This window comes from Nasonia vitripennis (assembly GCF_009193385.2).
Source record: "Nasonia vitripennis strain AsymCx chromosome 3 unlocalized genomic scaffold, Nvit_psr_1.1 chr3_random0011, whole genome shotgun sequence".
In the NCBI taxonomy this organism is placed as follows: Eukaryota; Metazoa; Arthropoda; class Insecta; order Hymenoptera; family Pteromalidae; genus Nasonia; species Nasonia vitripennis.
Window position 1 is genome coordinate 399,377 of NW_022279631.1, and position 14,390 is coordinate 413,766.

A 14,390-nucleotide genomic window follows, 5' to 3' on the forward strand; every position below is an offset into this window, starting at 1 on the left:
CACACACACATTTATATATGCATACGAGAGAGAGAGAGAGAGAGAGAGAGAGAGAGAGAGAGAGAGAACGCATGCGTGTAGAAGAGTTTCATTTCTTCACTGAAACTTAATTTCTTGAACAAAAACGAATATTCAAGCAACGATGCATGCAGTTTTTTTTTCAATGACATTTACCAGAATAAATATAATTTGCATCAAAAAGAATTAACGAAATTAAGATATTTCTGATATAATACATATAGTGCTATGGATTATTCTTAATAATAAACCTTTGCTGATACATAAGTTATTATTACAACGCCATCATATAAAATAAATTTGTTAGCATTATGTCATACTATATTTTAAATATTACAGTTGTCTAAATATGTTAAATTAGTAGCGGCAGCAAACGGTTGAAATAATTGTATTGTACACACACGCACACACACGCATATATATATATATATATATATATATATATATATATATATATATATAAACACGTGCACGCGCACACACAAACACAGTGTTTTTAGGTAAGGCATTTTAGGTAAAAAGTCATCCATACCTTTTTCTGCATATTTCTTGTAGAATATGGAAAAATAGTTTATTATGACCTATATAGCTTGTTTCATATTGCTATATTATAATATAAGAAGTAATATATATATATATATATATATATATATATATATATATATATATATAAAGGCTTCAACATTATTTACAGTTTATGAATAATACTTTCTAAAATTTGTATTTATTATTTATTGTTCAATTTTCGATTCAACCATTAGGAGTACTTCATAGCGAATATATATCATTCTGGTCACTTCCTGTTCATTTTTGGCATATTTCCGGTTCATTACCGGTTATTTTTGGTCACTTCCGGGTCATTTTGTATTTTTTCCGATTATTTTTAGTTCACTTTCAGTTCACTTCCGGTTCACTTCTGGTTGACTTTCAGTCTACTTCCGGTCAACTGTTGGTTTACCCCAACCCCTAAGGAGGAGAAGTTTTGGGGATGAAGTAAACTTATAGCCGGAGACTACCAGACACATTTTAATATAATAGAGAAAGGATTATATTATTATTATTTTATTTTTAATTTATTAATATACATATATTTTAATTATTTAAATCAATATCCCTGCATTTATACCAAATCTACAAGTGTACACGGTATCCTTCTTGAATTTGAGCCTAAAATAATCATTCGTTCACTTGGAATCCTACGGACAGTAAAAAAATTCACAAAATTGCTCCCCGTTCCACAATGGGCCAGCAGGGTTAATTACGGTCTTAGCACGGTAGCTCCTAGTAGTATTTGACTACGTCTGATACTATCCTTGCCAGGTAGAGCGCATTAGTCAATAAGAATCATTCGTGCGGCTTTCTTATACTTCAAAGATTGAAAGATTTACGGAACACGAGTACGTTAAGCTCTTTAATATAAAACTTTTGTTAAAAGTTAATTTGTCAAGACGTGAGCGCACATCGATGATACTTGGAGTCGCCGAACACAACCTCTTACACACCGACGTCTTTCTGCTTCTCCTGCCGCTGTGCGCACACCGGGTTGAGAGAGTAGCGAGACGGATACCAAAGATCCACGGAGTCGTGCGCTCACGTCTCTGTGAATCCAAGGTTAACCTCACTACTCAAAACCGACCTTTACGCCGACGTCTTCCAACTCCTTTCGCCGCTGTGCGCACACAGGGTAAAGAGAGAAACGAGAGCAGCGACGAGGATCCGCAGAGTCCTGCGCTCACGTCTCTGCCAATCCAAGGCTAGCCTTAAAACACCGTGTTACTGATCCGATTGTCGCTGTATGTACACAGGGCAACCGAAATCTCTAACACACGACGCATTCGAACCGACAAAGCCGTGCGCACACGACATTTCATAGAAAAAAAGTTACATGATAGTTATGTTAAAATTAATCAAAAATTGATAAAAAAATCAGTAATATGCTTATAAACCTTTTTCTATGAAATTTAAACCAAATCCCCTCATTCATACCATAACTAATGTACTTTTAAACAATATCCTAGAGTTTGAGCTCATTTGGGCCATTCGTTGTTTTGGAATCTTACGGTAAGTGAATTATGGACTCCCTACTATACGTAGGTTTTATAGAGGTATATAGAAGGTCTAAAACCATCAAAATAAAGGTAATTATATCTAAGAATAGTAATAAAAATTTGGTTCATTTATATAAGTATTTATACATTTTTTATGAAAAATTTTGATTTTAATTTCAAAGATGGTGTGCCCCCTTAATTTTTGTTATTAACGATTATTAACAAAAAAGTGGTATCCTCAGTAGACCTATTCCACTCTTATAATTTGCATTATAAAACTCTTGCTTGCATTTAAAATATATTTGAAAAAAAATAACCTTTTTCATATTTATCCAATATGAAAACATGTAGGTACATTTTTTGATTATGTTTCATATATATTGCATTTTTATGGACCTATATGAGCATACTACTTTATAATTTTTCTAAAAAAATTAGATACATCAATATAAATTTAGTAATAACATGATTACAGCACAATTTTACTTATGTAATTTCATATGTCTTCTTAAATTGTCAGTTCTATAAAATCTTTTGTTACAATAAGTACATATTTGTATATTTTTTTCATATAAAAGTAAGTGACAAATAAGGTGGTTATGTCTTTTGAATAATATTCCGCATTTCTGACAAAGAAAGATTTTAATGGCTGCATGCTCCCTTATGTGCCTTAAATAATTTTTCTTGAAATTAAATCTCAAATCACAAATTCTACAAATGTATCGAATCCTATGTGTGTCTTCTTGATTTTGGAGAGGATCTGATTCCATTATTTGTTGAATGAATAAAAACTTCCGATTTGGATTTGATCTAAAACAAAACTTGGTATGTTAAATTTTGTTTAGCAATCTCGAATAAAAAGTAAGACAATATCCACAATATGCATAAAAATAATGAATCTAAAGACATTTACACTTATAAGTTTGAACAAGTTTGCATGTATTTTGTCTTACTTATATTTTTCATACTTATAACATTGTGTTCAAATCTATAAAGATGTTAAGTATACTAAAAAAAAATTTCTATGAAATGACAATTACTAATGTGGATATTATTATCGAAGAACAGACATTTGCACTTATTTAAACGCTTCTGCCCAAACAATATTTTTTATAAGTTAGGTTTCATTTCTAATAAACAATTGATTTTCATTTTTACAGCTAGAAAGAGCAACATACAACTGACCGTGAGAAAAAAGTGGCTTATGAATATAAATACCAACTGTGTCAAAACTTTGTCCTTGCGATTCATTTATAGTCATGGCAAAAGCCAAAATTAGAGGAAATTGTCGACGGAATATTACGAAAGGCAAAGATGTATATTCACCGGTGTCTAAAATAATTCTTGGAATAAAAGCAGTAGTTCCCTTTTTATGACCTGTAATAATCTCAGCTTTGATATTTTGTTTGAACAGTTTAATTATTTTCAATCTGGTACCATTGCAGAGTCCGTCATTTATACTTATATTTCGAATGAGCATGACTATTGTATATTTATTAAAGTCAATTTATGTACTGGGAAACCTGAAATTTCAGAGAATTTAAATATTCTGTTGGATACTTTAATTCTGCATTACTATGAGTTTCATTAACACCTTAATGTCTAGCCTAATCGATACTATAGTATATAACTTTCTTGCTATTAATTGTTTTCAATATTTTTAAATTTATTTTGTAAATATCTTCATTATGGGGCGATAAAATGACTCTGTTTGAAAGATCATCATTTACAGACATAACTGAACCGTAAATTTTATTGCATATAATATTAGTTTTCCATTTATCTGGAATCTTTAAACTGTCAATATGTCCATCACCAATATTTAAAAGAAAAGATGAAAAATTAATATTCTTCGATCTCATATTTATCTTTAATTTTAACACCTTGAAATTCTCCAGAATATACACGAACAAATGCTATAATTTCCACTTCACTGCCGTACGTACCATTGATTGACATATGCATTTTATAAGTACTTGTATCAGTAATTTTTAAAGATAGCAATGAAGGCGCGCTTCGCGCGCTCTTGAATCTATCTCTGTCTAATAACACTGGTAGAAAATCTACCATAAGTGTTATGCGGCATACTAACGTCTGCTAATATTTTATAGGCATGTAACATGTTACTAAATCCCTCAAAACTATTTTTTAATAAATATATTAATAATGCTCAATGTCATCATCATTGGTTTGAATAGTGAATTTTAAGAAAAGTTCAGTACAAGAGTCAGCGGGTTTGTCTATCATTACAATGCCATTTATTTGCATTATAAAAAAGCTATACAACTGAAATTTTACATAGATACTGTTGGAGTGGTGGAATAAATAATAAACAGTGAGGTTAATAATAATAATATATATTGAAAAAGTAGTTAGGCTTGAGAGCCCAGTAGTCGGCACGTCCGATCACATCGGAGTCTTACAGGCAAGAGAGTGTAGAGTACAGAACAGCATAGTCTGGCTCTACACACGGAGTATAGTATAGTACGTAATAGGCGCTTAGAGTATAGTCGCGAGGCATGCGCGGTACACTTACTCTCTCGTGAGCTCGTCTGACTGCACGAAAACGTCGTCGACCAATAGATGGCGCGACGTGTACCGTTTTGGTACTTATAATCAAGATTATAATACTTACTATATTACAACACGCCTTTTTAAGTTTATAATCTTGATGAGATATATAATACATTTCCATGGTATGTTGCCAAGTTCAGGCCAAGTTCAATGTATTTGACCAAGTTCAAGCCAAGTTCAAGCCAAGTTCAATGCTTGTCTATTTTTTATAAATTTTGTCTTATCGAGACTTTTTGTTAACATATCAGCTAAGTTCGAATTTGAATCTATTTTTACAATGTCAATTATTCCATTTTCATAATTTTCATTTATATAATGATACTGCACTTCGATGTGCTTTGAATTTTTTGTGAAGTTACCATATTTTGGAATCGCAATTGCACCTGAGTTATCCTCGTATATATTAATCGGGTTTTCGAAATTTACATCAAAAGATTCACATAATAGATTCCTAACAAACAAAACTTCAGTCACTGCTTCTGACATAGCAGTGTATTCTGCAAAAGTAGAACATTTTGTTACAGTACTTTGTTTATGCGTTTTCCAAAAAATTAAATTTCCAAACAATCTAATTACAAAGCCTGTTGTAGATTTTCTATCTACATTATCACCTGCACAATCAGAATCTACCATACAGTCTAATATTTCGGTATTAACATTGTCGCAGTAAGTTAGTTTGAGATCTTTTGTTTTGTACAAATACTTAAGAATTCGCATCGCATATTTATAATGTGTTTGGTTATAACAGTTTTGGTAACGACTTAGGTAATTTACACTATAAGATATATCTGGCCTTGTGCCTGTACTTATATATAATAGTTCGCCAATTAAATTTCTGTATTTTATATTTTCATCAATTTCACTAGCTTGTTCTAGTTTTAGGTTGGACTCCATTGGAGTATTATACAGTTTGGCATTTTCTAAATTATATTTTATAGCTAAAGATTCAATATACTTAGTCTGACTTAATGTCATTTTACTTCTATCATTACTGTAATCTATATCTATACCAATGTATTGGCTAATTTTGCCCATATCTTTCATTGCAAACCTTTGCATTAGACTAGCTTTAACTTTGTTTATTTTATCTTTGTCTTTGCAACAAATTAAGAGATCATCTACAAAGACTAGTATATATATTGGATCTTTACTTGTATTATTTACGTATAGACAGTAATCGTAATTACTTCTCATGAAATTCAATTTTTCAATATATTCGTTGAAACAATTATACCAGGCTCTAGGACTTTCTCGCAATCCGTATAATGCCTTTTGCAACTTGCAAACTTTATTGTCACCAGTCTCATAACCTTTCGGTTCATTTATATATACTTCGGTTGTTACATTACCATTTAAGAAAGCTGTCTCTACATCCATTTGTTCTATGAATAAATTATTTTTACAGCTGTAAGACAGTAAAATTTTCAATGTTTGCTTTTTGCCTACTGGTGAATAAACATTTTCAATGTGTTCTCTTTGTTGAAATCCTCTTACAACTAATCTCGCTTTATAAACATTGTTATTTTTCCTTTTATAGACCCATTTTACATCAATTACCCTTTTGTCTTTTGGCCTTTCAACAATTTGCCAAGTATTATTTTTGTTTAGACTATTTATCTCTGAGTCCATTGCAATTTTCCATTGTTTATATTCATTTGAGTTTAACGCCTCCTCAAATGTATTCGGTATATTTGCATCAATGTAATTTACATAGATAAAATGAGTTACAGGATTTCCATATCTATTTACAGGACTTTTCTTTCTATTTGATTTTCTTTGCACTTTTAAGTTTGAATTTTCATTTTCAGCAATATCAGAGTTTAATTCGTTATCTCTACTTTCCCCGAAGGTCTGAGTAGAGATAAGAGGATTTTTTCTATTTGAATTTACATCATATTTATCAATTTTGGATTCATTTTCTAGTATTTCATTTCCTTTATTTTCAGATTCGCTATTTTCCAAATCTCTATCTTTTTCATCATCAAGTTTTTCTAAACAAATTAATTGAGTTTTTTCTTCAACTACTTGAACATGTCTAGCATGAATTATTCTACCATTTACTAAGACTCTATAACCATTTTCTACATAACCTACTAATACGCCTAATTGTGCTTTATCGTCCCATTTGCTTTTTCGTAAAGTTTCTGGTACTCTTACAAAGACACGACTACCATAAATTTTTAAGTTATCTACATTAGGTTTTTTACCAAAGAATATCTCGAAAGGAGTTTTATTTTCCGCTGTATTTGCAATTGTACGGTTTTTTAAATACGCGACCGTTTTTATGATTTCGGGCCAGTAACGCCTATGAATTTTAGCTTCTCGCATTAAACATCTACCCATATCCATTGCAGATCTATTATATCTCTCCGCTACTCCATTTAATTCATGGACGTAGGGTGGGCATGGCAATAACTCTATTCCTTTTGATTTTACAAAGTCATAAATTTCCTTATTTAAATATTCTTTGCCATTATCACATAGTAATTTTTTAACCTTTTTATTGAATTTATTTTCTACTAAATTAACAAATTCTTTCAAACAACTAGCTGTTTCAGCTTTACTTTTAATACAAAAAATTCTTGTGCATTTACTATAGTCATCAACAAAAGTTAGGAAATATTTTTCTCCACCATAACCAGTTGTGTTATGTGGACCATTCAAATCAGTATGAATCAATTCTAGAATTTCAGTTGTTTTTGATCTGCTATTTTCAAAAGGTACATTCGCCATTTTGCTTTCTATACAATTTGCCCATTTCATTTCGACATTTTCAATTTTTTCTGGCAATCCTTCAACTAATTTATTAGTTACTAGTTTATTTAAATATTGAAAGTTTACATGGCCAAGTGCCCTATGCCATTTTTCTTTATCAGTTAATTTTACTGAATTTACACACATTTCATTACTTTCTCTTTTTGATACAAAACTTTTCATATAAAACAAATTTTCCTTTTTGTTTGCTACAGCTATCAACTCTCTAGATTTATTAAATAGTTTTGCAGTATCTTTAGTCGCTAATACTGTATAATTTTCAGTTATTTTTGCTAAACTCATCAAATTTTGTTTAATACCTTTAACGTAATAGACATTTTTTATATCAACATATTTTTGATTATAATAATTTTTAAAATAAGTCTTAACAGTACCTATTTTGGTTGCTTTTAACATTTTACCATCTGGTAATTTTACATCAACAGGATTCTTCAAATCTACACATTTTTCAAAAAATTTATCATTTGTTATAATATGATCTGTGCAACCACTATCTGTCATTTTTAATTCTTCTTCTTTGACACGTATATTCTCGTACACTTGATTTTTCAATACAACAATTTTCTTGATTTCTTTTAAAAATATTTTTCTAATCTTGTTTCTTATTTTCTTTGTTAATTCAATATCTGTAGCATCTAATTCATTTTCTTGTTTTACTCTATGTTTAAGCCACGAGAACATGTGCTTAACCTCAAAATTGCCACGTGCTCTGTACTAGCACGTTACCACGTTTTTCACTTGCCGACTTTAATCTATTGACATCGCACTTGAATCTTTATTAATTTTCAAAATTCTTCTTATTGTTTAATACCTGACAACTTAATCTTTGTCACTGAGCATATATATTTGACTTGAACCTTTTCTTGACTGGTTAATCTTCACTTGAAATTTTTCTTTTTTTCGACGGCCGTTTCGACACAAAATTTAAATTTCAATGCTCCACAAGCATATAATCTTTCTGAGAAACTTTCTCCTTTAATTTCACTGCTCAATTTTTCACTGTGCGATTCACTTTGTTAACAATAACCGTTAACTTCTTTTCCACGTGGCTTTCTTCTTACCTCACTTTTTACCCCCCTCAATTTTGCATTTCTCCGAAGGTTAATGCAAAATTGAAAAGAAAATTCCAGGGCTCTGCTACCATGTTGGAGTGGTGGAATAAATAATAAACAGTGAGGTTAATAATAATAATATATATTGAAAAAGTAGTTAGGCTTGAGAGCCCAGTAGTCGGCACGTCCGATCACATCGGAGTCTTACAGGCAAGAGAGTGTAGAGTACAGAACAGCATAGTCTGGCTCTACACACGGAGTATAGTATAGTACGTAATAGGCGCTTAGAGTATAGTCGCGAGGCATGCGCGGTACACTTACTCTCTCGTGAGCTCGTCTGACTGCACGAAAACGTCGTCGACCAATAGATGGCGCGACGTGTACCGTTTTGGTACTTATAATCAAGATTATAATACTTACTATATTACAACAGATACTTACTATGCTACCTAGAAAACATGTAACCTACATGATTATGATTTAACTGTTTTCATTCATATTTTCACATCGAGGCCCATATCAATTTTTTAATTTAACGTATCAAATTTTGCTTGTAGACAGTTACACAGAAACTACCATCTCTAGCACATTGTATTTCTGGTTTCCAGTGTATTTTTACATGAAGAAAGTGATAAATATTTTAGCTTTTTTGTCAAGGCATTAATTAGAATTTTGACTTTTAACAGTTGTGAGAGATTTTGAGACCGATACCTGTTTCTCCATTTTTGCATTTTTTCTCATTCGAAAACTAACAGTTTCTTTTGTGATTGTGGAAAGATATTTAAAGTTGAATCAACGTTAACTCAAATACTTTTGTGTTCGACTACAACATCCATGATAATTATTTAGTCGTATAGCATCAATTTGCATTCACATCAGTGTCGGAGTCGAAATCAGAAGTTTTTCAGTTAAGGTCGATTCAACTTTAAATATCTTTTCACAATCACAAAAGAAATCTATATGCAAAATATGAGCTCTCTAGACCTGTTAGTTTTTGAATGAGAATAAATGGAAAAACAGGTATCGGTCTCAAAATCTCTCACAACTATTAAAAGTCAAAATTCTAATTACCTAAAACCATGACAAAAAGTCAAAACATTTATTACTTTCTCTATGTAAAAATATGCTAGAAACCAGAAATACAATGTGCTAGAGATAGTAGTTTCTGCGTAACTGGCTATAAGTAAAATTTGACCTGCTCAATTAAACAATTCGCATGAGCCTGGATGTGAAAATATGAACGAAAACAGTTAAATCAGAATCATCTAGGTTACATATTTCTAGGTAACATGTCTAGTAGCCATTTTACAATTCAAAGAGCATTGTATAATGATAGACTTAAACTAACTGACTCGGATAGTGAACTTTTCTTTAAATTCACCTCTCAAACCTCACCGAGGGCGACTTTGGGCACAGAGACACAGTATATCTTCAAACTCTTTATTCTTTTAATTGAACTTCTCACTGACATTTAAAAAAAAAATCTAAATAATATTCACAAACTTTATTACTACTTCAAATAGGGTTAGGGTGCCACTTATCAATACACATGTTGTAATACTATACACTTTTGGTAATGATTAATTTTTACTAAAATTTCTTGCTAGTTATATTACATATATTTTATCTGTTATCAAGGTTTCCACATTTCATTTTAAACACCTTAAACATTTCTACCAGGGTTATAAGTTATGACTATTTTGAGGGTTATGAATTTAAAGCGCGGTTCTGATCTCGTTGCCTAGGCAACCAACCAGCAACCAATCAAGGCCATCATTTTTTAAAGAGAGGATTCATCTCCTACGATAAATGGCTCAAAATATTCCCAATTCTCATTAACATGATTTACAATTATGGCTCTAATTTTCATATGATTTTCTTTCGTATTAAACAAAAAATACGAAAAGCAACGAAATAAGCAATTGTCATCTCCAAGGATTTTTTTTTCTATTTCACATTCTGACATTTTATTAGATATTCTGTACATCTACTATGTCAAAATTGTATAGATTAAAAATACTTAACTTTTAATGTTGAGTATGGTTCTCTTTATCTCTATTTTCCTCTTTCTCTCTCTCACCTCTCTTTCAAATGATTGCAGCCTGGATTTAGTATCACGCACAATAATTTATACGTAAAAACTCGCGATTTAATTTTGAATTCAGTTTTATCGGAATAACCAAACTATTTGTGCATATAGCATTAAAAAATTGAAATTAAAACTTCAAATTTAACTTAAACTTAACCAAATTTTTGACGCGATGTGAATACAAAGCTGCAAAGAGTTTGTTGTTATATGTTGTTGATACGGTTGCTATGCATTATGTTATAGGTAACCACTGCGAGTTTGAACATAATAGATTTTTGAATATCCAATACAATTAAAATTATAATTGCAGTAGAAATTTTTTCAACTTAAATTATATAAATTACTACCTATTTTAAAATTGGGGGTTAGCGAGCGAAGCGAGTTCAATTCAAAAATTAATCATTTTGGTGTGAAAAATCAAAATCGTAATGAGAAGATTTAGAAATTATAAAATTATATAATTAAAAACGAAGATTTAAATTAGGGGGTTGGCGAGCGAAGCGAACAGGAAGGTACCCCCACCCCCCTAGTATCTATAAAAATCATAAACTGAACAATGCAGATGATGTTGATAAACTCATAAGTACGAAAATACCCGATGAAATGAAATATATAAGGTTACATAATATATACATCGTTAAGCACTTAATTATACATGGCTGTTGTGGTAAAAATAACTCAAAGTCACCATGTATGGATAGCGAAACAAAAAAAATGTACCAAAAACTTTCCGAAATAGTTTAATAAGAAGATGCAAAGACGCAAGCTAGACAGTACTTGTATGTTGATATAACATATTTTTACGTTTTCAATAAAAAATCAAAGAAATAGATGCTAAGAAAAAAGTTTGGAATAAGTAGAATGTTCTTTTTAAATCCGAAAGATCGTGAAAGATTTTTTTTCAGATTATTATTATTACATGTATAAGGGACTCAATCTTATGAAGAATTAAAAACATTGGAAAATGTTACATACGCAACATTTCATGAAGTAGTTGTAGCTAGAAAATTAATAACCACCGATAAAGAATGGGATAAATGCTTAGAGGAAACAATCAAGGTTGAATTTCCTAAAGCTCTGTGTAACCTGTTTGGTTATATATGCGTATTTCATAACCCAGTAAATGTTAAAGAATTATTTGAAAAATATGAAGCATAGTCCATTGTTGACTAAAGAAATACGTGAAAATATCTTACTGGAACATATCCATTCTATTCTAACAAGTCACAGGCATACACTGACTGACTTTAATTTACCTAAATTTAGTGAGAATGTTAAGGAAACCAATTATGAAGAATTTTATGCAACAAATAAAATTGAAAATCAATCATTATATAATATAAGCTCTTTAACGAATAAACAACGTAACATTTTCGATGCAGTAATAAATAGTGTCATTAATAAAGCTAATCAAGTTAAGTGTTTCTTTATTGATGGACCTGGTGGTTGTGGAAAAAGCTACTTACTAAAGACAATCATCACTCATTTAAAAAAAAAAAAATAAGCGTTTTACCTGTTGCACGGACTGGTATAGCAGCAAATTTATTAATAAATGAAAGAACTTCACTTGTAATCAAGTGGCGCGGTAGCGCCACGAAGGCGAGTTTTAAAAGCTTTCGGCGACCGCGACTCTATTTACTTCTATATTGGGTTTTCAAATTTTCAATTCAATAAATACAAATATTAACATTATTGTATTTAAATTTTTTGGCGTAAAATCATATTTGTATGCTTAACTATGATTTCCAATCGATATATTGCCAAAAAAGCAGCTTTTTTACAATAAACAAGCAAGTCTCAACAAAATGCTAAAATCCGTTTAGGATTCTTCTGCCCAAATGTTCAGACTATGAAGTTGGCCGCACAAAGCTAGTGTTAAGACCGTGAATTTAGCCGCAGATATTGCTTTCCCACATACTTATTGGGACCTGATACACTTTCCCCGACCTCTCGCGGTGAGCATCAGAACTAGACGATCCCAGGTGAAAGCATTACTTAGCATAGCAATTTAAGCTAAATTTGTCATTTTTATTAATAATATGAGTGCAGTGGACGTCAGAAAGTTCACACAATGTAAAAAGAAATACTAATTATCACTATTAACAATTCTTGTGCAGTGGGAACTTGTAGGAGCAGAGAAAACAAGAAATGAATTCTTAGTTTTCATCGATTCTCTGTGTAAACAGGCAGAAGTAGTATTTGGCAATCCCCAAAAAAATCTGTGATTAATGCACAGAAAATTGCTTTTAACATTACCAACTGAGAATAATTAATAAATGCCCTCGTAGGAAATTGAGGCTAATATTCAACTCCACACAACACTCCCTGGCGAAAAAATCACGTGATTTATCACATGATTATTCGCGTGATAAATCACTCAATTTCTCACGTGATTATTTGGCGTGATTTATCACGTGATATATCACGTTAGAAATCACTCGGTAAATTTAAATATTTGTTTATATTGAAATAAATTGTTTATTTTCCATCTAAATAATTATAAAATAGTTGATGATATTGATGATTCACATAAATAATTCGCAATAAAATAGAAAAAATATTTCCCTGACCAAGACTTGAACCTCTGTCCTCCACTTGACAATCCAATGTCTTACTACCTGAGCTATTTGTGCTTTTGCAAGTTTCAAACACCTAATCTGATCATACACAAAAATATAATTATATTTATCATTTTATATAGATAATACGCATACAGCATATATTAATAATAATAATAATAATACTTTTGAAACTTCCATTATTTATCTTACAGTATCGTAACGTATCCATATAAACTATATAAAGTGATAAATATAATTATATTTTAGGTACGATTTGATTAGGTGTTTGAAACTTGCAACAGCACAAATAGCTCAGGTAAGACATTGTATTGTCAAGTGGAGGACAGCGGTTCAAGTCTTGGTCAGGGAAATTTTTGTTCTATTTTTTGCGATTTATTTATTTGAATTATCAATATCATCAACTATTTTATAATTATTTAGATAGAAAATAAACAATTTATTTGAATATAAACAAATATTCAAATTTTACGAGTGATTTCTGACGTGATATTACACGTGATAAATCAAGTTATTTATCACGCCGATTCACTCTTCAGTAAAATGTGTACCTGTCGAGCCTATAGAAATATTTACTTTAAAACTCTCAAGATACTTACAACGTAACTTGCTATGACTGTTTTATTTTGTTTATTGGTGAACAACTAAAATTTTCTCTTTACGTATTATAACGTCATAAAAACAACATAAGTTCAATGAAACGGTCATGGTAAGTTACGTAGTAAGTATCTTGAGAGTTCTTCCTAATTAAACAGTATATACTTTAACTTGACTTTGGTTGATTGATCTCAGTTCTATTTTATCTATTATTTCGTTGCGGAATATATCAGACTCACCTAACGTTTTACTTTTTTAAAAGTTAATTTTCTTTCTATATTATTAAAGGCGTGTTTTTAAGAAAGTTAAGAGAAATGTGTAGAAATCCAAAGATAGCTGTTTTGATTGGGAACAAACTAGTAAACGTAGTAGACAGCATAATAAAATATAAAATGGAGAAAACTGCTTTAAACTTTGAAAAACCGCTGCTAATTCATTGGCACGTAGCTTCCTCTAACTAAATTTATAGGTCCAATAAATAAAATATTGTTTTAATATACAGTATATCTACCTGCTAATGTATGAGGCGGTGTTTGGTACATAATTTAATATGTAAGTTTTAGGTGGTATATAGTCCAGAAGTTTGCAGACCCCTCTGTTTTTATATTATATAATACGAACACTGCCATCAATTTTTTTTTTCACAGAAATTTACGTA

At 30.8% G+C, this 14,390-nt stretch overlaps 1 protein-coding gene across 6 annotated transcripts in view; it reads left to right on the top strand.

Moving 5' to 3' along the window:
- The window catches only part of LOC116416881 (glutamate receptor ionotropic, kainate 2), a 416,816-nt gene that overhangs the window by 74,851 nt on the left and 327,575 nt on the right, over positions 1 to 14,390 (top strand). Inside the window, exon 1 of one of the 6 annotated variants that reach the window (XM_031927139.2) lies at positions 77 to 320. The exons of 3 other annotated variants lie outside the window; for them this stretch is intronic. The gene's annotated coding sequence lies outside the window, so the exon portion shown is untranslated. Of the gene's footprint in view, positions 1 to 76; positions 321 to 14,390 lie in introns of those variants that run through there. 2 more of the 6 variants (XM_032601872.1, XM_032601870.1) reach the window with 2 other exon arrangements.